The following is a 23,895-nucleotide window of genomic DNA, read 5'->3' on the forward strand; positions in this document are numbered from 1 at the left end:
CACCTAAGTATTTTAATGCAAGAAAAACTAATGTTTTATAGGTCATAACTCTCATGTATGGTCTACTTGAGACATTACCCTTTCTCAGCAGGGTTGGCGCTATCCCGATGGACTTGTAATACAACACCGGTGCCCCGGATATTGTATGCTACCGTACATCCCATTAGCGGCACGATCGAGTCCGACATCGGGTGGCCCACACCACAAATAATGTCTGTCCTGTAGTGACCGCCCATTAAGGCTGCGCCGATCATGAAACAACCATTGGATCCAAGGCCCATATAACACACACACACACACACATTTGACCATATTATTAAGTCTATATAGTAAGCCAATGGCCGTCATACTGCACGTACCGGTGTGCCATGTTATACAATGCATCTTATCAACCGATTAATTAAACAGTTACCAAGCAATTACAAAATGTATACATGCTCATATCATACTCGTGGTTAGTCAACTGACATATCCCACCTTTTGAAGAAAAAAGTTCGTAAGAGTTTACTTACCTCGTACGCTCGCTTGAATCCTTCGACATTGCTAAATCCTGTTATAATGAAATACGACATGTCGTTATGCCCAGTTCTAGAGGACTCTTACGAGTAAGATACTAAGCCTTATCCATCAAAAGGATTGCTAGACTCGAAATTACCTGTGGATTTGATAATAGACCAAGTTAGTCCTCTGTCAGTTGACCGTTAGTTGACTTAACGGAAAACCATGTGGACCAATCAAATGTTGACACGTGGCACCTACTTAATTTTTTTAAAAAAATGTATTTAAAAAAAAAAAAAAACAAGAAAAAGAAAGAAAAAAAATTGGGGGTGGCTCTTGGCCATTTGGGTGTGGCTCGGCCACCCCCATGGAGCCCTGGGGGTGGCCGAAGCCACCCCCAATGGTGGTTGGGGGTGGTTTCGGCCACCCCCATGGCCAAAGGGGGCTTAAGGGCAGATGCCTGGCTTCCTGATCGTACGTCCGGGCTCGAGAGCGTACGTCCGGTCATTGAGTTAGGCAATCCGGCAAAAGCTCCAAACAGTGTTTTATGGTTTCTATAAAACCTATAGGCCATCATATCGCCTCCAAGGCTATTAAATAAACACATGCATCATCAGAAAACTCAACATCATGCAATACAAGGAATCAAAGACACTTTTAAAACTCTTTTGGAAACATTTCTTGATTTTGTAAGAAAGAATACAAGAACTTTAACATGGTGCCTTATAACAGTAGAGAAGCAACAAGAACAACATCAAGAGTATAAAAACGGCTAGAGGTTACCTTAGGAAATGGCAAGAACACAAGCTTTCTTCCTCTTCTCTCTTAAGTCACAAAACTCTCAAAGAGCACTCACTTTGGTGGTTACAGAGGGCCTGAGGGTAAAAGGATAGGTTCAAGGGACGGTGGGGGGTTGGTATTAATAGGCCAAAAAAGCTGAGGGTGCTGCCAACTACTCTAAAAAGCAGCGTACGTCTGATACTATTAGGGCGTACATCCGGTACTATTTATTCAACGGTCCAAAGGGTGCATCGTACGTACAGCCATTAACCAGTGGTCAACCGAAAAGTAGCGTACTTCTGATGGTCCCCATCATACGTCCTCACTATAAGTTAGAGGCGTATGTACGATGGTCCCCTGTCGTACATCAGCACTAGAGACAAAGGCATACGTCCGGCACTATTGGGCGTACGTACGGTCAGAAAGAAGTGAACTTGGGTTTTTGCCTCAAAATTATCTAGGAGTCTTGGTTATGTGTATGGGCTTAGGTCTTGTTGTTATAAAACCTTGTTCTATATAAAATCTTTTAATCGCTCTTTGTAGAAAACCTTTTAGTAAAGACGTTTGTTTTATCGGGGTATTACACTGCAAAGTTGCAGCTCAATCGGACCACAAACAATCATCCATCAGAGCTGTTGATCAAGACTGTATGAAATTTCCAATTTCTTGAGTAGTTTCGGAGAAGGCCGTGTGAAGGTCGTCCAGACAGAGGAAGATTCCCTTGGTCAAAAAGTTGTGCCGATGTTCAAAAAACACAGAGTTAGGTGGCCTAACCTGTCGGGCCATTTGGACGGTCATCCGAACGAACTGCGGTAGGTGAGTGTGAACCCGACAGAAATTTCGGCGGTCAATACGAAAGTTAGGAGGCCAAACTTGTCTGCGCTGTCCATGTGGGGAGATCATCCTGACGAACTGTGCCTAACTTGATTGTTTTAATGATCTTTGTCCCCTCTCTTGTGCCTATAACTAGAGGACTCATGCTGCTCAATTTTCATCAAGGAAAACAAAGAGAAACAAGCTCAAATAGAGTGAAAACATTCTAAGTGTTTAGAATGTTTCTTTCCTTGTATGTGCTAAGAAAGATTTGATGTTTATGTGCTTTGAAGCCATACTCTCTTAGAGTGTTTATGTTTTGTTTAGAATCTATTCTTGTGTAATCTACTTTGGAGAAGAAGAAGCCTATCGGAAGGGATCCGGTAAAGGAGTATCACTGTGAAGAAGATTCAAGAGCGTTGGAAAACAAGTTGTTGGCTTGTTGTCTCTTACAGAGCCAAGAACTTGCAAAGGGTTGTAAGTGTCTCATGTCTGTAATCTTATGAGTAATTTTCTTACAGTGATAATCATGGGTTTGGCTGCCTTGGAGAGGTTTTACTTTTAGAACGGCTTTTAAAAGGTTCCTATTCATCACCAAAATATATGTGTTCATTTACTTTACCGCTTTACATATTTTGGTTATTGATTGTTTATTGCTTCATAGATTTTAATTCTGCGTTTATTTTGATACACCTATTCACCCCCCTCTAGGTGTGTTTGGAGTTTGTTATTGAACTTTCACCTCTTACAAAAAAGCAATGTCCTAAGACACCGCAAGAAGAGGAGGAAATGAGAAGGATTCCTTACGCCCCGGACGTAGGAAGTCTCATGTATGCTATGCTGTGCACTAGACCTGACGTATGTTTTGCAATAGGCATGGTCAGCAGATATCAATCAAATCCTGGATCTATGCATTAGGTAGCTGTCAAGCATATACTCAAGTATCTTCGGAGAACGAGGGATTATATGCATGTCTACCATTGTGAGGATTTGATGGTGATTGGCTACAAAGATTCTGACTTCTAGTCAGATCGTGATTCATGTTGTGTAAATTTTAATAACTCGCAAGTGCACGGATTGTTTGCAGTAAAAGAGTTGTAAGTGCGAGGTCGATCCCACAGGGAATTGTGTATTTGAAGAACAAATTGTATCTAAACTAATTTAACCTTAACCTAGTTCCAAAAGAGGTTTGAATTTTTGGTTTTTAAATTAAAAGAAAACATAAACTAAATAAAATAAAATAAACAAAAAGATAAAATACTAAGGGTTTGGAATCCACACTCACCAAATCATAACAACATACTCCATGTTCATCAATATTAATCCGAAGTTCTCACAAATAAAATTCTATGTCAGTTTTACTATGCTTCAAATAGTTAATTAAAATCATCCCGTGTATCCATTCATTGCACAAATCATAAAAGGAATCCAATTTCAATCAAAACACCATATGTATCCGTAGAACAAATCAAAAGGGATATCCAATATTTTTAGGCAAATAAAACCAAGCAATCAATTATGTGAAATTATCTCAAATCATCAAATGTATCCCTGAATCACAAAAGATATCCAAGAATCATTCCACACATTGAAAAGAAGTAAACAATTAAAATATTAAACCCATAAAATCGGACAATAAAGACTTACATGAAAATAATGTTGTTCTTCATCGGTGAGGCTTCATTCCCAACCTTAGTTGAGAATTTAGCTCCACATGAAAATAAAACCTAAAACTAAAAAAAAAACTAAACTAAACTAAAGAGAGAGAAAAGCTGTGGAACCAAATTTGTCTTCAGCCTTGATAACAATGATAAGTGCAAAAATAGTCATATTTTAGCCCCTAAATTTACATATGTTAGGCTCTTAGTTTTATTATTATTTAATGTTTTGCTTCGTTTTTATGTTTTCTTATGTTTTTAAGGTTTTTGAAGAAAAGCAAGTGTTTCTGGCAAGTTTCAGACTTAAAAGACAAATTGGGAAAAGCTGAAAGCCATAGGATCGATCGCAACCAATCTAGGCTCGAGCGCAAGACAGCCAGGATCGAGCACCCTAGCGCTCGATCACATATCAAGCCTGGTGCGAGCGCAGGATGCGCATGAGCACCCAACACAGGGATTGATTGTAGGAGAGCAATCAAGCACACCAACCCGCGATCGAGCGCACTCACCCTGCTGAGATTCGGAAAGAGTCATTTTCCACTTCAGTTTAGGTTTAATTTATCCTACTTGTACTAGGAAATAAACCTACGATTTTACTTGGTTTTCTAGGGATTCTAGGGTTTTCCAAAGCCTACAAGTAGACCTCTAAGCCTCTAAGAAAAAGTGTGGAGAAGCAGACACAAGCTCTAGAAAAGAACTGAAGGCTAGATCAAAAGGAGTTTGGGTTTTTCTTCTTTTCCTATTTTATTTTTGTTATGTAGTTAGTCCTTTAATTAGGGCTAGATTGAAGTCCTAATCATGTCTCTTTAATATTGCAATATTGGCACCTTTGCTTCAATTATCTTTTAGATGTTTAAATTGATTGATTCCTATTTACTTAAATTCTTCATATGTGTGTGCCTAATGATCATATGCATGTGCTTGGATATATGTTATTTAAGTCAATTTAGATGGTCGAGTCCTGGGCTTAATAAAGTGACAAAAGAATCTCATCACGGGTTTTTGGGTTAATCAACATAGGGAACCGGGAGTAGATACCATGCCCTAGGCCTTGTGTGATTGTCGATTTTCACAAATCTATGTTTCCTTAAGGAACAACTTAGTAGATACCATGCTAAGCCCTTTGGGGAAGAAAAGAACTATAGTAGATACCATGCCTAGTTCGTTGTTTAGGGAAATCAATAGTTTAAGGAGTAGATACCATGCCCTTAGGTTGACAAACATTGGATATCTAGAGATAATTGGAATATTGGCATATTGTTAATCTTATTTGAGTATGGTTAGCGGTGGATTTCAAAACCCTAATCCTTTTTAGTCTTAGTATTTCTTTTATTTTATTTGTTTAGTTTAATTTAATCTATGACAATTGATTCGAGCCCGTTAATTAAATAGGAAATTACATTCTAAGCATAATTTACCAATCCTCGTGGGAATGATCTCGTATTTGCCTGCTATACTACCGTTTTGATCTTGTGCACTTGTGAGTAAAACTTACCGAGTATTCGCCTATTAATTTAGGGGGGTATTTGGCATAACAAGCCTCCAATTGTCTATTTTTCTTGAAGCCTAGAGGTCTACTTATAGGCTTAAGTGAGTCCTAAAAGCCCTAGTAATCCTAGGTAATTCGGAGGTATGTCTCTTGGTTCAAATAGAAGTTTGAAAACCCAATCTGGCTTGAAAAAGGAGTCTGGCCGCTTTCAGAACGCGCGAGGCGCTCGAGTGCATGGCTAGTGTGCTCGATCGCACTTGTGCATGTGTTCCTTGTTCTGCAGCGCAACGCTCGTGCGCTGATGACTTGCTGGTGGGCGTGGGTGCACTCAAGCGCAGGATGGTGCGTTCGATCCTACTTCCATGCTCTTTTTCAACTTTCTTCCAAACTTTGCATTTTTTCCTTTAAAAACGCAGTTTTCCTTCAACAACCTACAAACACTAAAAACACAAAACATTAGATTACGACACAGCTAAAGGATTAACCCATGTAAATTAAGGGGTTCAAATATGCAATATTTTGCACACATCAATTCCCGAAAGTCTACCTCAAGGTATGTCCTTACCCTTCGAGGATGAGCCATTAGTTGGAGACGTGTTAAGCAATCTTGCATTGCTGACTCCACTACGGAAGCTGAATACGCTGCAGCATGTGAAACTGCAAAAGAGGCTGTCTAGCTCTAGAAGTTCCTAGCGGGTCTTGGTGGCATGAAGATAGAGCAATCTCCCATTACGTTGTTTTGCGACAACAGCGGAGCAGTTGCACAATCTAAAGAACCAAAGAATCATAGGAGAGGGAAACACATCGAGCGCAAGTGTCTCATAAGAGAGATAGTATCTTGAGGAGATACAACTGTAGCTAAGATTCCGTTGGCAGAGAATTTGGCAGACTCGTTCACTAAAACCTTGCCACAAAAGATTTTCGAATATCACATGGAAGGAATGGAAATCAAATATATGCCTCACTAGAATTAAGGGCAAGTGAGAGTTTGTTGGGATTACGCCCATAATACTAGTGAATTTTTAATCCATGAAGACATTCCATGTTTATAAATGAATGCATTGTTTATTCATTCTATCATTGTTGAGCTATGACATATACTTTGTTTTACATGATCTTACCTAATTGTTCACCGTGCATGTGAAAAGGTCCAAGGATAACCATTTAGGGGAAACTTCAGAAAACCCCCCTGAACTTCCAGCCAATTTGAAAAACCCCCCCTGAACTTTGGTTTTCTCTCACTTTGGACCCTTTTAACATTAAACTACGTCGTTTTGGATGTTTTATACCCATTTTACCCTTCCCCAAAACTATGTCGTTTTGTGTCCTAAAATTACAACACCTACCCAGCCCAAAACGACGTCGTTTTATGCATTAATTTTTTTTATTTTTTATTTTTTAAAAAAGAAAAGCAAAATAAATAAATTAAAAAAAAAAAAAGAAATCGGGGGTGGCTAGAGCCACCCCCTGGCCGATCTGGGGGTGGTTCGACCACCCCCATGGCCAAGGGGGTGGTTCGGCCAACCCCGTGGCCCAAAAAAGAAAAAAAAGAAAAGGGGATCGGGGTGCTTTGGGGGTGGCCGGACCACCCCCAAGGGGCTAGGGTGGTTTCGGCCACCCCATACCGGCTGTATGGGGTGGCCGAAACCACCCCCAGCCCCTTGGGGGTGGTCCGCCCACCCCCACGATCCCCCCCCCCCCCCCCCCCCGTGTTTTTTTTTTTCGGCCACCCCCAGACCAACCAGGGGTGGCTGAAATTTCTTTTTCTTTTTTTTTTTTAAATTTATTTTATTTATTATTTTTTTTTATTTTTTTAATTTATTTTATTTATTATTATTTTTTTAATATTAATGACCAAAACGACGTCGTTTTGGGTTGGGTGGTGATGTAGTTCTGAAGCTCAAAACGGTGTAGTTTTGGAGTAAAAACGACGTAGTTTTGTTTAAGTCCAAAACGGCGTAGTTTTAGTCGAGGGTAAAATGGGTATAAAAAGTTAAAAGGGTCCAAAATGAGAGAAAATCAAAGTTCAGGGAGCCTAAGTGAGAGTTTTGGAAATTCAGGGGGGGTTTGTCAAAATCACTGGAAGTTCAGGGGGGCTTTCTGAAGTTTCCCCTAACATTTAATATGGATAAGGGTGTGAGTAACGTTGTTATCACACAAGGTCTTAGTCCATAAATCCTTATATCCTTAAAGGTTTAAAGTTCGCAGTAAGTAAATGAAAATGGACATTCTACTTTGATAAAACTATTACACATTGAATCCTAATGATCTACCTTGATCAATAAAAGCGGCAACTTCGGGATTGATGTGTAGTATGCTGAGTTCCTAAAGTATTAAATGGACCAAGGAGTTGCCTTCTCAAGAAAAATATTGTATATTGAGAAAAGACAATGAATTCTGATAAGCGCTGAATGTTGCACATTCAAACCCCTTTACTCGCATATGTTAATTCCTTAGCATTTTTATTTGTTTGATTTTGTATTGTTTTATTGTTTTCAGGTTTTTAATAAAGATGCAAGAAATTCCATTGATTTTAGGCTTAAAGCACACTTTGAGAATACCTAGAAGATGTGGTTAAACTTAACCAATCATAATAGAGGACCTATATGATGTGGTTAAGTTTAATAAAATCAAGGAAATGATTAAATCGGAATTTATCTAATTAAAGTTAAAATTGGATTGGATTCAAATTTGAATTCTACACACATCTCATTATTTTCACCATAACTTTTCGGATTGGATTCAAAATCGAATTGAGGAGACATCAGCAACATTGGAAAGCTAACTCAAAATAATACAAATCATTGTGAAATAAGATTTTCCTAATTCGGTCGTTTGCTATGCCAAAATCATCCCTCAATATAATAATGCAAATCTGGACGAATTCTATTCTGATTTGTACTAGGATTGCTTCCAAGTTTGACTAGGAGACTGAAGTACGATTTTTTTAGGATTCCTAAGGCTTCTAGGGTTTTTTGTACACCCTATAAATATGTCTCTAAGCCTTGAAGAGAGGTGTGCTTGGTTTTAGAGAAATAATTTACACAAAGATCTTCTTGGAGGCTTGAAGAGTTGAAGAGAAGATGAGCATGGCAGGATGCCATCCCAGCACCAACATGAGCAACTAAATTCGAAATAGGGTGTTGACGTAGCTCTCTCCAAGTAACAATGGTTTAATTTTATTTTAATTTGAGTTTTTCTATATGCATGATAGTTGTATAACTGTGATAATTGATCTTAATGTTTATATTCAATCATTATGAAATTCTTCTATTGTCTTAGAAAGTCTTTTATATTGATTGAACTCAATCCTTCATATTTTCTGTGATTATATGAATGATTGTTATACAACGGTTTTAACTGACACATGATCAATAGGATTTGATATGCCATACCTAGGGAAGACAGATCGTACCACATCTTTGTAGTTAGGTGAACAGTCTGTGCCAACCGAAGATGGATTATACTTATTTCTTAATTATAGTATTTTCTTGATTATTCGAGTGAGACGAGCCATATGTCATGCATAGTATAAATTTTCCTTGTTAATTTATAATTAACCATTGTTATGAGGTTAGCGGTGAAATCAACCCCTTATTCTCTCTCTCTCTCATCACTACTATCTTTATTTTTATGCATTTACTTAGTTACAAACAAAAATAAAATCAATCATATTTTCAATTGAGTTATATTTAATCTTGAAAAGCTTGATAACAATACCCACGTAGTCCTTGAGATTCGACACCCTCAATATAGCTATATCCTACGAGGATTCGTCTTATTACGAGTGGTTAATTTTATTATTGATATTTTTGTACTCAAAAAGACCACATCAAACTCCTTAAAAGGCTTATTTGGACTTTGGTTCTAAATTCTGAGAAGTACGTGGACCCAAATGTAAAGACGTTGATTACTTTGATGTATCAAAGGGAAAAGGCCTATCATCGGTCAGTATAAGCTCAATGCGTTGGGTAATCACATTTGAATATTGTGGGATCACAAACTTCAAAAAGAAATCCAAATTTTTGTCAGGTAGACAAAGAGATAAGAAATTTTCCCTTGAAATAGATTTTATAGATATTGTTCTCAAGGCTCTGGCCAGAGCTTTTTGGTTGGCATACCAAAAATATATATGTAATTTATCACATTATGAGAATATCATAAAATCAGTGACTTAAAGAAAAGAGGTAGAGAATTAAGTGGCAGTACCCTTAGCCTTAATTCTGCTACGAAAAATTTCATGGAAGAATCACAAATTATTATTAAGTTAAAGGAATTAATTGTTTTAAGACAAAATAATTATTAGAGTGCAGTCACAATTATTTAGTGAAATTAATTGTGATTAAAATATTATTGTGTAACGAATGTTGGGAGACATGATTACAGAAATATTTAAGGCAATGATTATTTTTTCCTTTAGGTCTCTCACTAAGCTGTTAACATATATATATATAAGTTAACAATATAATAGGCTTTCTTATTTATGTTTAGGCTATATGTTTTATTTAATTAAAACAAGGGCTAGACAAATGATTTAAAGTTGGGTTCGGGATAAAACCTATGGACTTTAAATGAAGCATGAAAGCATAAGGCTAGAAATTAATTTATGGGCATGTGCAATGGGTGCAGTGAGAAAGGCCTGGGATTACAATCCCAGGCCCAACTCCCTATGGAGTAAGCTAGGGTTTTGAACCCTAACCGTCCATACTATTCTAGTTGGACTGGAACTCCTGCTTTGAATCATGTCCCATATTGCTTAGATTTGAAATTTCTCTCCCCAACTGTGACTATAAGTAGAGAGGAGCCTATGGCTCTCAAAATACTCCATCAAGTGTTCCTGACCATAGTTTTCATAAATTCTCTGAAAACTATATTAGTTCTTTGTGTTAACTCACGAAGAACAAAAATTTAAGTTTTGAGGAGCCAAGCAAGAGCCCACACTCTCTTAGTTATAATCAGTCATTGGTGAGAAGATCTAGAGGCTACGATCTTTCTTGTTCTTAAAGGTTCTTGAAGAACAAAAGAAAAGTTCTTTTGTTAAAAGCCATAGAATTGGCCGTTGATCTTCTATATAAGTCATTCTTGATCTTGCTATTGTTAAATAGCCATTCATTTTTCGTATGTTCTTTATAAAGAATTCTTGGGCATAGGAATACAATTCCTTTCCTCTTCGTAAATACTCGATTTGCATACATGTTCCCAACACTTTGGGAACTATGAGGTAGATAAATGGAAGTGATTCGCCAAAGGTGCACTCAACTGTTTTTCATTCTCCACGCTAAACCTCTCCAACACCTTCTTCACATAGCCGGCTTGAGATAGCCCGATCTCTTGGCATCCCTGTCCCAGTGAATCTCCTTCCCAAGAAACTTCTTGGTTGCGTCCAAATCCCTCAGGTCAAATTCACTACTCAACAAAACCTGCTTGTTGTTGACCTCCACTATACTCATAGCTGCAATAAGCATATCATCCACATACAATAATAAAATAAAACAAATGAATTATCATCAAGGCTCCTCACATACATACAATAGTCATATTCACATCTCTTGTAGTCAATTCTGATCATGTAGGAGTCAAACCGCTTATACCACTGCCTTGGAGACTCCTTCAACCCATAAAGTGACTTCTTCAATTTACAGACCATGTTCTTCTGTCCAGGTTGACTAAACCTTTCTGGCTGCTCCATGTAAATCTGCTCCTCCAAATCATCATGGAGAAAAGTTGTTTTCACATCCATCTGTTCCAATGCCATGTCATAATGAGCTACCAACGCCAATACCACTATGATGAAAGTATGTCTGACCACTCAGGAAACAATTTCCTCATAATCAATCCCTTTTTGCTGTGAATAACCCTTTCCTACTAGGCTAGCCTTCAACTTCCCCCCCCCCCCCCCCCCCCGGCGGCCCTTTTTGATATTGCTTCATTTTTCTTGAACACCAATTTGCACCCTATCACCCTCTTCCTCTCTGGAAGCTCCACCAAATCCCACCCATCTTCTCTTTTCTTGGCTATTGACAGCCTCTTGAAAAGTAGTAGGATCTCCATTGCTAATGAAAAGAGCATAAGAAAACCATGTCTTCATAACTGTACTTGGCTGGTGACCTGATAATGCGTCTAGTTCTGTCTGTGGCTATAGTGTGATGCTCCTCAACTCCTGAAGTAGAGGTCTTTGCACCCTGAGAAGTGGTCTCATGCATAGGGGTCTCTAACTCCACATGCACCACCTGCTTATTACCGCATACTGCTTTCTGGCACTTGCTGCTCTTCACTCTAAGTAATCTTCAACATGGAATTTTCATCAAATACCATGTCTCTACTGATCATCGCCTTGTTTGCCTTCGGATCCCAAAACTTGAAGCCCCTAACCCCTTTCCCATATCCAAGAAAGACACATTTTCTAGACTTTGGACCAAGCTTCAATCATTCTTCACTAAGTATGTGCACATAGGCTGGACAACCAAATACTCTTAAACAAGAGTAATCTACCTCATTACATGTCCACACTTCCTCTATAACTTTCCCATCTAGTGCTACTGATAAGCGTCGAATGTTGCACATTTAAGCCCCTTAATTTGTATATGTTAATTCCTTAGCGTTGTTATTTGTTTGATTTTGTTTTGCTTTTATTGTTTTCAAGTTATAAATAAAGATGCAATTAATTCCATTGATTTTGGGCTTAAAAGCACACTTTGAGAAGACCTAGAAGATATGATTAAGCTTAGCCAATCATAACAGAGGACCTATATGTTGTGGTTAAGTTTAATCAAATAAAAAAAATGATTAATTCGGAATTTCTCAAATTGGAGTCAAAATCGGATTGGATTCAAATTTGGATTCTGCATATGTCTCGGTATTTTGGTTATAACTTTCAGCTCAAATATCAGATTGAGATGATTTAAGTGGAATTAGAAAGCTAACTCAAATTTCTACAAATCATTATGAAATAGTAGTTTCCTAATTCGGAGCGCTGTAATGCCAAAACCGCCCTGGAAGATAGGAATGCAATTCTGGGCGAATCCTATTCCGATTTGGACTTAGGTTTTCTTTATCCTAATTGGACTTGGACTTAAATCTCCGAAATTTCTAGGATTACTAGGGCTTTTAAGACTCTCCTAAGTCCTATAAATAGGCCTCTAAGCATTGAGAAAAAGGACACATCGCTTCCTAGAGCTAGAAATCAGAAAATTGTCTTTGGAGCTTAGAAGATCATGAGCGGCTAAATCCCTTTGTGGGGTTTTGATGTAACCCTATCCAAACATAATGGTATGATTGTATTTAATTTCTAGATTTTCAATTTATGCATGTTGATTGTATAACTATGAGGATTGCTACAATTGATTTCTGTTCTTCATATTAAATACAATTGTTCTTAAATTCCAAAATCAATATTTATGAAATTCTGCTCTTGTCTTAGAAAGTATTTTACTTTTATTGAAATCAAATCATTCTTGTTTTCTGTGATTATGAGGATGATGGTTATACAATGGGTTTAATTGACATATGATTTGATAGGCTATGCCTAGGGAAGACGGATTGTACTACACCTTAGTTTAGTGTAATTTAGGTAGATAGTCTGTGCCAACCGAAGATGGGTTACACTTATTTATTAATTGTATGTATCCTGTTAAATAATTTGATAATTTATACCTAGGGAAGACGGGTCATACCGCATCTTAGTGGTTAAGTGGACGATCCGTGTCAACCAAAGATAGATTATGCTTATTCTTTAATAAGGTAGTTTCTTGTTTATTTATAACATGCATAGAATGAATTTTTGAGATTAATTATGATTAACCATTGTTGTGCGGATAGAGGTGAAGTCAATACCCTACACTCTCTCACTTATTTTAAATCTCTTTTATTTTCATGCACTTTAGTTTTAAAGAAAATCAAATCAAATCTCTTTTTAATTAAATTAATTTTGATCTTTCGAATTTGATAACAAAACCCCTGCAATCCTTGAGGTTCGACACCCTCTCTATAGCCGTATCCTACAAAGATTCATCCTATTGCGAGTGGTTATTTTTATAATTGATATTTTTTGTTACAAAAATACCACAATCAGCTACCCTCGGTAACCTGTTGATCAAGTAGCCTGCCATACTCACTACATCTACTTAGAAAATCTTTGCAAGTCCAGCATTCAACCTGAGACATCGTGCCTCTCTGCAATAGACATGTTCATCATTTTCGCCACACCAATTTGTTGTGGTGTCTTCTGTACTGTGAAATGTCTCTTTATACCATGCTACTCATAGAAATCTCTGAACTTGCCATTTATGTACTCAGTGCCATTATCTGTCCTGAGGCACTTAACCTTTTTCCCAATCTGGTTCTCCACTTCAGCTTTCCACAACTTGAACTTGGCAAATGTCTATGATTTGTGCCGCATGAAGTATACCCAAACCTTTTTGGATAAATCATCAATAAAAATCACAAAATACATATGTCCTCCATTGACGCTGTTCTCACTAGTCCCCAAACATCAGAATGAACATAATCCAGAATACCCTTTGACTTGTGTGTGGATGTCTTGAATTGTACCCGATTCTACTTCCTCATAACACAGAACTTACAGAAATCAAATTTGCATGTTTTGACACCCTTCAACAGATTTCTCTTATGATGCTCCAACATGCCCCGCTCGCTCATATGACCCAACTGCATATGCCACAAAACAGTACAATCTAACTCAGACTCCACAGAGGCGATTCAACCTACAACTGTACTTCCCAATAGTTTATAGATATTCTTTGAAATTTTCTGCCCCCTCATCACTACCATCGCACCCTTAGTCACCTTCATTACTCCACCTTTAGACTTATAACCATAACCGTTTGAGTCTAAGGTACCCAATGAAATCAAATTCTTTTCCACGTCTAGTACATGTCTAACATCACATAACGTTCTAACCACAACATCAAACATATTAATCCTGATATGACCTATGCCAGTAATTTACAATGTGCACCATTACCCATAGTAACTATACTAGAATTAACTGACTTGTAAGTGTCAAACTAATCTCTATTGGACGTCATGTGAAACGAACATGTTGAGTCCAGAATTCACACAATGCTCTAAATTTGATGCAACAAAAAGCATATCACGTTCAGCATCGTGTGAATTGTCCTCCACTACGTTCACAAACCTTGAGGAACCTTCATTCTCATTGTCCTTGTTCTTCTTCCGGTCTCGACAGTCTCGCTCTTCTTGCATGCTTCTGGTTATCCTTTACAAGTAGCCCTTCTCCTTGAGAACTTTCACCACTAATTTTCTTCCTCTAATGAAAAGCCAACAGGGCTCTTGTAACTTCCTCTAACTCCAAGGACTCATTCTGCCACGTTAGAGTTGTAACCAAATTCTCATACATAGGAGAAATTGGGAGTGAATTCAATAGTACCAATGCCTTGTCTTCGTCTTCGAATTTCACATTAACCCTTTTCAAATCGCCGATTACCTGATTGAACACGTTGATGTGTTGGCTCAAATCCGAGTCCTCTGCAATCTTCAAGCCGTACAACCTCTACTTTAGATAGAGCTTGTTCATCAACGACTTTGACATATACCAACTATCTAGTTTGAACCAAATTACCACCGGGGATTCTTTGTCCATGACATGATACATAATGTCATCCCTAGACAAAGCCGAATAGTAGCCACCGCTTTAGCCTCAAATTCCTTCCAATCTATGTCCGGCATACCTTATGGTTTTGTCTTATATAACGCCTTCACCATCCCTTGTTGCACCAACAAATCCTTGACACATCTCTGCCATAACCCGAAATTATTGGTTCCGTCAAACTTCATCACCTCGAATTTCGTAGAAGATGTGCCAATTCCATCCATCGCAGAACCTGTCTCTAATACCAATCGTTGTTACCATGCATAACAATGATGAATAATATGGAATCGAAAAGACAGAGATCAAGAGAGAGTCGAAAGACAAATTTACGTGGTTAGGCAATGTGTCTACGTCCACAGGAGAGTGCGACTATATTTCACTATTCAATGATTTAGGGTTACAACATAACCTTAATTGTAAGTATTTTGGAAAACCCCAAAATACGCCCCCCCCCCCCCCCCCCCCCCCCCCCCCCCACAACTTATTTGTCTCCAGGCCTACATAAACTTAATGCACACAATTGACCAATAGTCTTAGTATTACTCTATATGCCTAAAAGAATATGAGACACTTGTTCCAACATGGTGAAAACACTTAAAAATTCTCCTTTTTAGCCTCACCAATTTGATGGGAAAAAAAAATGGTGGTGAATCAATAAAAATAAAAATAATAAAAAATAATAAATAAAAAAGGAGAGAGAAAAGAGGGAGTTGGGGGTGGTTTGGCCAAGTTAAGTTACTACTTATCCAAAAAGCTTAAGTTGATAGGAATATGTAAATTTCATCATTTAATCATTTAATCAATACTTAACACACCACCATATATTGGCTACAGGGGTGGCGGAGCACCCCCATCACTTTTTATTTTTTTATTTATTTTTATTTTTGGAAGAGAGTTAATTGTTACATACACACCACAAGGAGTGATTTTTTTGTCAAATAATCAAACATCAAAACTAATTTTGCAATTTTCAAAAAACATTTAAGCGTCTGATATACTGAACCAAAACACATATTTGCAGATGCCCAATGGGCCAAATTATGAGCTGCATTGCGTATGTTATGAAGGATTTTAAAAGACTGATGTCAAAATTTGAAAAAGATGGAGGATCTCGCAGATGTTCTCAACAATGGATGATGAGTAATGCTAAAAGGAAGGCCCATATCTTCTTTGTGTTCTTCCAAAGTTGATGTGGCTCTTAAAATTATTACTTAATCAAAATTTAATAATAATTTATCACAAATTCAATGCTAATTTTAAAATGCACATCAATTTTGGAATGACGCAAAAAAAGACGTAAGTCTTCATTTTAGCATTACTCATGGATGACTCCTCCACTTCGTACGAAGGGGACCATTAAGGATGGCAATATTTGCATAAAGGAGTTAAGACTCATTATGATTAATATGTAAGGATGTGCTATAATTAAATTAATTAATTGGTATCAATAAAAATGAACAATCAAGTCCAAGGTACTCGGTCGCTAGAATCTGCAAACACTAAATCAAACAACTCTTTCATAAAGCCTTGAATAGAAATATAGGAAACAGAAGAGAAATTCTCTTTACAATATTCTTATTCATAAAGCTGAACAACAATAACAACTAGGCGGTCAAGCTAGTCTTATTGTGCTTTAAAAAAATTAGGGTTCAGCGCTGAAAGTAAAATTACAGAAAGTCTTTATTAAAAAATGTCGCAACTTCACTCAAGCCAATGTCGTGGAAGGGTCGTACAAAGTTTCTGTCCTATAATTAGTCACATTCTTGCTCAAGCCAAGTTCGAGCAGAGGTTACACATGATTTGTCTCCTGCGGAATCGCAAACTCCCACCCCAAAATGAAAGAATTTGGATAATCTCTGTTTTGGTTAACTTACCAAATAACATAGTAGTTACGTCTATGTATAAGCATGGAGGTTTAGAGGATTACAAGCAGTACATAGACAAAGAAAATACAAAGGAAAGTTTGACATGTAGGTAATACACGGCAACACAAAAGAAGAAATTGAGAGGACCGAGGGTGGGCTGTGATGAGGCGCAGACCAGCTGATAGTGTGCTGAGATGAGAGGCTTGTCAGAAGTAATTCAGGCCGTGAATCAAGGAGCTTGAGTTTGCAGCATGATTCAAGAAGAAGAGGCTGCTGTTCTGTGTTTACTGTTGTGAGCTGATCTGGAAATCTATAGTGAATGCTTTTGCTGATTTTTCACGCTGGAGCTGAGGGTCCTTTTGGGTATTAGCATGCACCTCATGTTTATCCTTAACACAGAAGCCTTCCCGCTTTACTCAAGAATCAAGATCCTCCATCAGGCCCTATTTGCAAGTTGGGCTGCATCACTTCTCCATTTTTACAAAATTTTTGTGGTACTCCCAACACCTGAGCACCAATAATTCAATATGTGGGGGACTGACTTCAAGCACTGTTATTCCTCGGAAGACCACCATATGGTAATGCAACAGAAAAAAAAAAAAAAAAAAAAAAAAAGAAGGTACATACTAATCTCAACTTCTTTGCACTCCCAAACAACAAACAGAAAGTGGAAAAAACAAGTACCTCATTTTGGTCTAATAAAATCAAATATTTGTCCATAATGATTCAGCTTCATCAGCAGCTGGTATCACATGGTTCTGAATGCAAGTAAACAAGGACTGAAGGTAATCCTTCACCAACAGCATTCATCAATTAATCCAAAAAAGGGAAAGAAAAATAAATCCCATCAATAGATGAAAATTACCTGTCCTTGATAATTAGTATTGGTTGCTACTAGAGGGAGCTCTACCACTTCCTTCCCAAATATTATGGAACATTTCAGCTGACACAATTGATTGGCTGCATCATCTTTTTTCTTTTTCTTTTTTTTTTAATTTTACTATGTGAGAATACGCATATGTTGTACCCTGCACAATTAATGATGTAACGAGTTATCTCATTGTCAAAACTAACTTCATATGATTGGAAATAAGTTTTTTTTTTTTTTTTTTTTTACATGTAATGGAAAATCACTTGTATAGTAACATTGCAATTAACAATGACAAACATGAAAAATGGTAACATACTCTGAAAGCAAGTATCTAATTTCATATGATGAAGAGACCAATTCCTATTAAGAACTCACCATCTTATATCAATGTTAGCATCCTTACAACATTCAGCAGTGAGTCTGGAAACTTTTGATTTCCACAAACTACAAAATTTTACAAAGCAGAATGAATTCTGTTGCAATCAGTGCAACAAAACCACTTTTGTTAACATTTGTAGTTCAAATAAATAGAAGATTAATTCCACTGGCAATAGAACTGCAAAATGCAACAATACACGTAATTAGGTATCGAAACAAACAAACTGGAAATGCAAAGCATTTCAAACATAGGACTGGAAAAGTCCAGATGTCAACTGAATATAAACTACCCGGTAATGGTAACAACAAATAATTGCACCGGGACCAAATTTCTGTAGATTGGCCTATGCAAGCAACAGGATCAACGACAATTAAAATCTGTCAAGTTGATGATGTAAATTTAAAGTTAATAAGACAAAAAAATAAATAACAAGGACACCATATATAAAAAATTAAAAAGAATAAAGTTCTTGATACACAGCAACAAGCAAATATGGCCCCCAGTTATATCACAAGATACTAGTCAATCACAAAACATATGACAAGCAGTAATCACTGGAAGGCCCTTAAAGTTTCAATTACAGACTGCTGAGACGGCATACAATCACAGGGCATAGCTACCATTTGGTCTTTAGATGCATTATGCATAGTAAATATTTTTTTTCTTTTTCATATACAAAAATGTTAAAGGCCAGAAGTAAATAATGAAGCATTTATGTAAAAGAAACTATTGATGGGAAGAATAATGATTATAGAACTAACATAATGCACATCCACTAAAGTCAAAATCTGGAGTTTTGACAGTAAGAATGCATCGCCTGGTTATCTGTTCTTCTGGATCAAGTCCAGCATCCCTTCCAGCTGCCACAACATTAACATTATGCTCTACACATTTTTCTTTTTGGAAGACATTCTGGCGATATTTAGAGGAACACACTCAGCAATTGGCCTAAATAATAAACATCATAAATGCACTCAAGCAAACTAAAGCAAGTTGAATAACAAAATTAACCCAACTTGTGTCCACTAAACAATGATCAATTAGAAGAATAAGAAATATTGCCCATTAACAAGAACAGTTACAATAAACCAAAGAGCATAGAACTGGTGGTCTTTTATTTATTATTGTTATTATTAGATCTATACTATAATCCTAAAGTTTCACCTGTTAAAAAGATAAAGCAAAAAAAAAAAAAAAGTTACAATACATATATTTGCGATTCAAAACACAATATACACATAAAGAAAATAAGTGTTCATGTATGTATAGATGACAGGACAAAGAGATAAATAGATAAACCGTTCATATGGCAATAAATTAAGAATGTCCCGACAAGTTTCGACTTTTGAATACTTTCTAGTCTCCCAAATATCAAACAGTTGGAAGTTAACGAGCCAACCCAATTGTTTAGTATATTAGTATGAGATTATGCACAAAATGTGAAATGTGTCTCTGGCTTTATTAGATTCAACTCTTAGTTAATACATAGTAGTACAAACCAAATGGGATTCGTCTTTCCAACAACTACTTTCCAGAGTCAATGACTTTAGGAATTGAATGAGAAACCCAAAGACACAAAAAATGTGGAAGACATGAGAAGAGCTGAAAACTGGACACACATTATTCTAGTGCAATTTTTTTTCTTCGAAGTGGATGGGGGAGAGATTATTGTTCTCCTTTGCTAACCTTTATGCCTCTATGGAGTTGCCTGCAGTAAATCTTTTCTCAAATAAAAAAAAAAATACAGAATTATGTTAAGCTATCTCTTAATTCATAGTGTTAGAGGGATTTAGAGTTTGCATGTAAAGAGAAGAAAGAAGAGGCTGTGTTGTTTCACGTAGCCTTCTCCTCTCATACTTCATATATATATATATATATATATATATATATATATATATATATATATATATATATATATATATAATGTAACATTGAGTACAAAGACCAAAATACCCCATATAATATATTAACCTTAATATGCTCATCTAACACTCCCCCTCAAGCTGGAGCATATATATCATATAAGCCCAGCTTGGAACAAATAAACTCTTAACTTCTTTCGACACAAGAATTTTATAAACATATCAGCTAGTTGATCTTCAGACTTCACAAATGGTGTAGATATATCTCTACTGAGTATCTTATCTCGAACAAAGTGACAATCGACCTTAATATGCTTAGTTCTTTCATGAAAAACAGAGTTAGACGCAATATGTATAGCAGCTTGATTGTCACAAAATAACGGTATAGGAGTAGGAGCGGTGAATCCAATCTCCAGTAGGAAATGTTGTAACCACGTCAATTCACTAGCAGTATTAGACATTGTCCTGTATTCTGCCTCAGCACTCGACCATGCCACCACCGTCTGTTTCTTACTTTTCCAAGTCACCAAATTACCATCCAAGAATGTGCAATACCTCCTGAATCATCACCTGTAATCTCAATGTCATCTACATATACTACAAGAAGAATGTAGCCTGCATTTGTATGCAAGTGAAATACTGAATGATCTGTCTGACAACGCTGAAGACCAAACTCCATAACGGCCTCAGAGAACTTCCCAAACCATGCCCGTAGAGATTGCTTGAGACCATACAAAGCCTTTTTTAACTTACAAACACAACTCCGATACTCCCCCTGAGCAACAAACCCTGGTGGTTGTTCCATATAAACTTCCTCATGTAAATCCCCATGTAAAAAGGCATTTTTGACATCCAACTGAAATAAGGGCCAATTAAGATTGGTAGCCAAAGAAATAAGAATACGAACAGAAGAGATTTTGGCAACTGGAGAAAACGTCTCATCATAATCAATACCATATGTCTGTGTATAACCCTTAGCAACCAAACGAGCTTTCCACCGTTCAACAGAACCATTAGGATTAAACTTAATCGTGTATACCCATTTGCAACCAACAGTCTTCTTAGCAGGGGGTAATGGAACAAGTTCCCACGTACCATTTTGATGTAAGGCCTTCATTTCCAATTCCATAGCTTGCCTCCAACCAGAGTCAGATAAGGCATCCTGCACTGTCTTTGGGGTGGAAACAGTAGAAAGATGGGAAATAAAGCAAGAATGGGAAGGAGACAAAGAACTAGTGGATACAAACTGATTGATAGGATGTTTAGTAGTGCAAGAAAGTGTACCTTTCCGTAGGGCAATGAGCAAGGAATCAGATGCAGGTGCCAGCGGATCCGAAGAGGGGAGGATGATGGTGGAGGTGCAGGAACTGATGGGCGTGACCGACTTGTATAAACCTGGAGAAGAGCAGGTGAAGGTGGAGGCAACATGACAGACTTAGAGAGATATGGAACAGGCAGCGGAACAGACGCAACATCAGGCTTAAGGGTAGACGCTCCGAAAGACGCATCAGCAGGAAAATAGGAAAGAGACTCAACAAATGTGACATCGAAGCTAGTAAAGTAGCAACGAAGAATGGGACTATAACAACGATATCCTTTCTGAGTTGTGGAATAACCAAGAAAGACACATTTGGTAGAACGAGGATCAAGTTTATCATAACCAGGACCTAAATTATGAACATAACAAACACACCCAAAAACCCTAAGTGGTAAGGCAAATGGGGGTGAAGAACAGTATAAGAGAGAATGAGGAGAAGCACCATCTAAGACTAAGGAGGGCATTCGATTAATGAGGTAACAAGCAATAAGAACAGCGTCACTCCAAAAATGTTTGGGGACATGCATATGAAATAAAAGACAGCGTGCAACATCCAATAAATGATGATTCTTGCGTTCAGCCACTCCATTTTGTTGTGGAGTGTGAGCACATGATGTTTGATGGATAATGCCTTTATCAGACAAATAAGAGGCAAAAGAACAAGATGTGTATTCTTTGGCATTATCAGAATGCAAAATATGAATTTTCTTAGTAAATTGAGTCTTAATCATATTACGAAAAATTTGGAAAACAGAAAATAACTCTGAACGATTTTTCATTAAAAATAGCCAAGTCATACGGGAAAAATCATCCACAAAGGTCACAAAATAATGAAATTTATTGGATGAAATATTCATAGGACCCCATACATCATAATGAACTAACTCAAAAGGATGGGAAACACGACTAACAACTCTTGACGGCAAAGAAACACGATGGTGCTTACTAAGCTGACAAGCTTCGCAAGACACAGACAACTCATTTCGAAGACTCGGGACTTGATGCTTCAACGTAGGAAGGGAAGGATGACCAAGACGACAATGCCACTGAAGAGCTGAGGTTGACGACTGTAAAGCACATGAGGAAAATGAAGGTGCAAGATCCAGATAATATAAGCCACCAACTTCATGCCCCATACCAATCATCCTCCTCGTCTTGAGATCCTGAAAAATGCACAAAGAAGGGTAAAAACTGACAGAACAATTAAGAGCTTTGGTAATTTTACTAATGGATAACAAATTAAAAGGAAAACCAAGAACGTGTAGAACAGAAAACAACTCAATATCTGGACTCAAATGGGTATGGCCAGAGCCGGCTATGGTGGAGAGGAAACCATTAGCTAGGGTGACACTGTGGGGTGTATCAACAGGATCATAATCAGAGAGAGAAGTAGACGAACCAGTCATATGCTCATTGGCGCCAGAATCAATAATCCAAGAGTCGCGAGTGGAGGATAAAAGACAGTGAGATGCAGTACCTGACTGAGCAAGAGTAACAGTGGAAGAGGTAGAAGCCCGCTTATGGATTAAGAACTGAGCATACTCATCTTTCGGAATGGAGATCAAATCATTCTCGAAGTGTGAGCTCGAGCTAACAGGTGGTCCAAATAGAGCTAAGGAATCATCGTGAGAAGCAACCTGATTGGCCAACCCAGATGGTGTGCCATGTAAATCCCAGCAAAAATCCACAGAATGGTTAGTACGACCACAATGAGTGCATTTGCAAGGCCCACGACCTCCGATGCGATCTCCACCTCGAGAATCACGTCCACCACAAAAACCACGACCACCACGTCCCCCACGAGAACTACCATAACTTCCATGGGCAGCAATGAAAGCAGCGCCCTCACCAGTACGCTCAGAACTTATCTAAGAGCTATGATCAGTAAGATTAGCATGCTGAATCCGAGAAAAGACTTCAGGAAGTGAGGGAAGTGTAGAACCCCCAAAATCTGCGCACGAACCGACTCAAACTCAGGCTTCAAGCCAAGAAGAAACCGAACCACATCCACATCTTGACGTTGCTGTTCCATTTTCTTCAGGTCCTTAGAGAGCGGTTGGTACAAGTTTCGCTCCTTACAAATAGCCACAACTTGGTTGTAGTACTCATCCACAGTTTGATCACCTTGTTCAAGTCCAAAATATTGTTTACACACTTCATAAATCTGAGTGATATTCCCAGTTCCAGAGTACATGTGACTAAGATGATCCCAAATGTCCTTGGCACTAGGCAAGTAGATGCATGAAGATCCAATGTGAGACTCAATACTATTCAACATAAGAGAGATAATTTGATTATCTTCTTGTTCCCAAAGGCTAGGAGGATACTCATTAGGCATACCCGAGGTTAAGTGAATAAACAAACCCTTGCCTTTGAGAAAAATTTCAACAGACCTTGCCCAATAAATATAATTCTTTCCATTGAGCTTCACAAGAGTCATAGGAGCATTAACGAAGGAAGTTTCAAGTTTAGAGGCCATAATCTCAACAACAAAGAAGCCAAACTCCACAGAAATACAAAAAAAATAAGAGTAACTGTAATAACCACTTAAAAGGAATGAAAAAACCAAAACCAGAAACTCGCCGGAGACCGTCAAAACTCATCTGGGACAGGCAGACCACGCCGGAAATCCCATTGAAAAGACCAAAACCAGAAGCTAAACCAAACAGGGACTTGCGTCGGAGACTTACAGGAGGCTCGCCGGAAACTCGCCGGAAATACATGGAAACAC

The 23,895-nt window shown here is 37.7% G+C and overlaps 1 long non-coding RNA gene and 1 pseudogene across 1 annotated transcript; both read right to left on the reverse strand.

The window, feature by feature from the left end:
* Window positions 1-16,705: 16,705 nt before the first annotated feature.
* LOC132166530 (uncharacterized) lies at window positions 16,706-19,035 on the reverse strand. The gene is made up of 3 exons (XR_015909493.1): window positions 17,981-19,035; window positions 17,419-17,762; window positions 16,706-17,284 (listed from the first exon to the last, which is right to left on the reverse strand). It is a non-coding gene; the product is annotated as an uncharacterized LOC132166530 (long non-coding RNA).
* Window positions 19,036-21,941: 2,906 nt separating this feature from the next.
* Window positions 21,942-23,643, reverse strand: LOC148583104 (uncharacterized; annotated as a pseudogene).
* Window positions 23,644-23,895: the final 252 nt, after the last annotated feature.

Source organism: Corylus avellana, chromosome 11 (genome assembly GCF_965113065.1).
Source record: "Corylus avellana chromosome 11, dhCorAvel1.hap1.2, whole genome shotgun sequence".
NCBI lineage: Eukaryota > Viridiplantae > Streptophyta > Magnoliopsida > Fagales > Betulaceae > Corylus > Corylus avellana.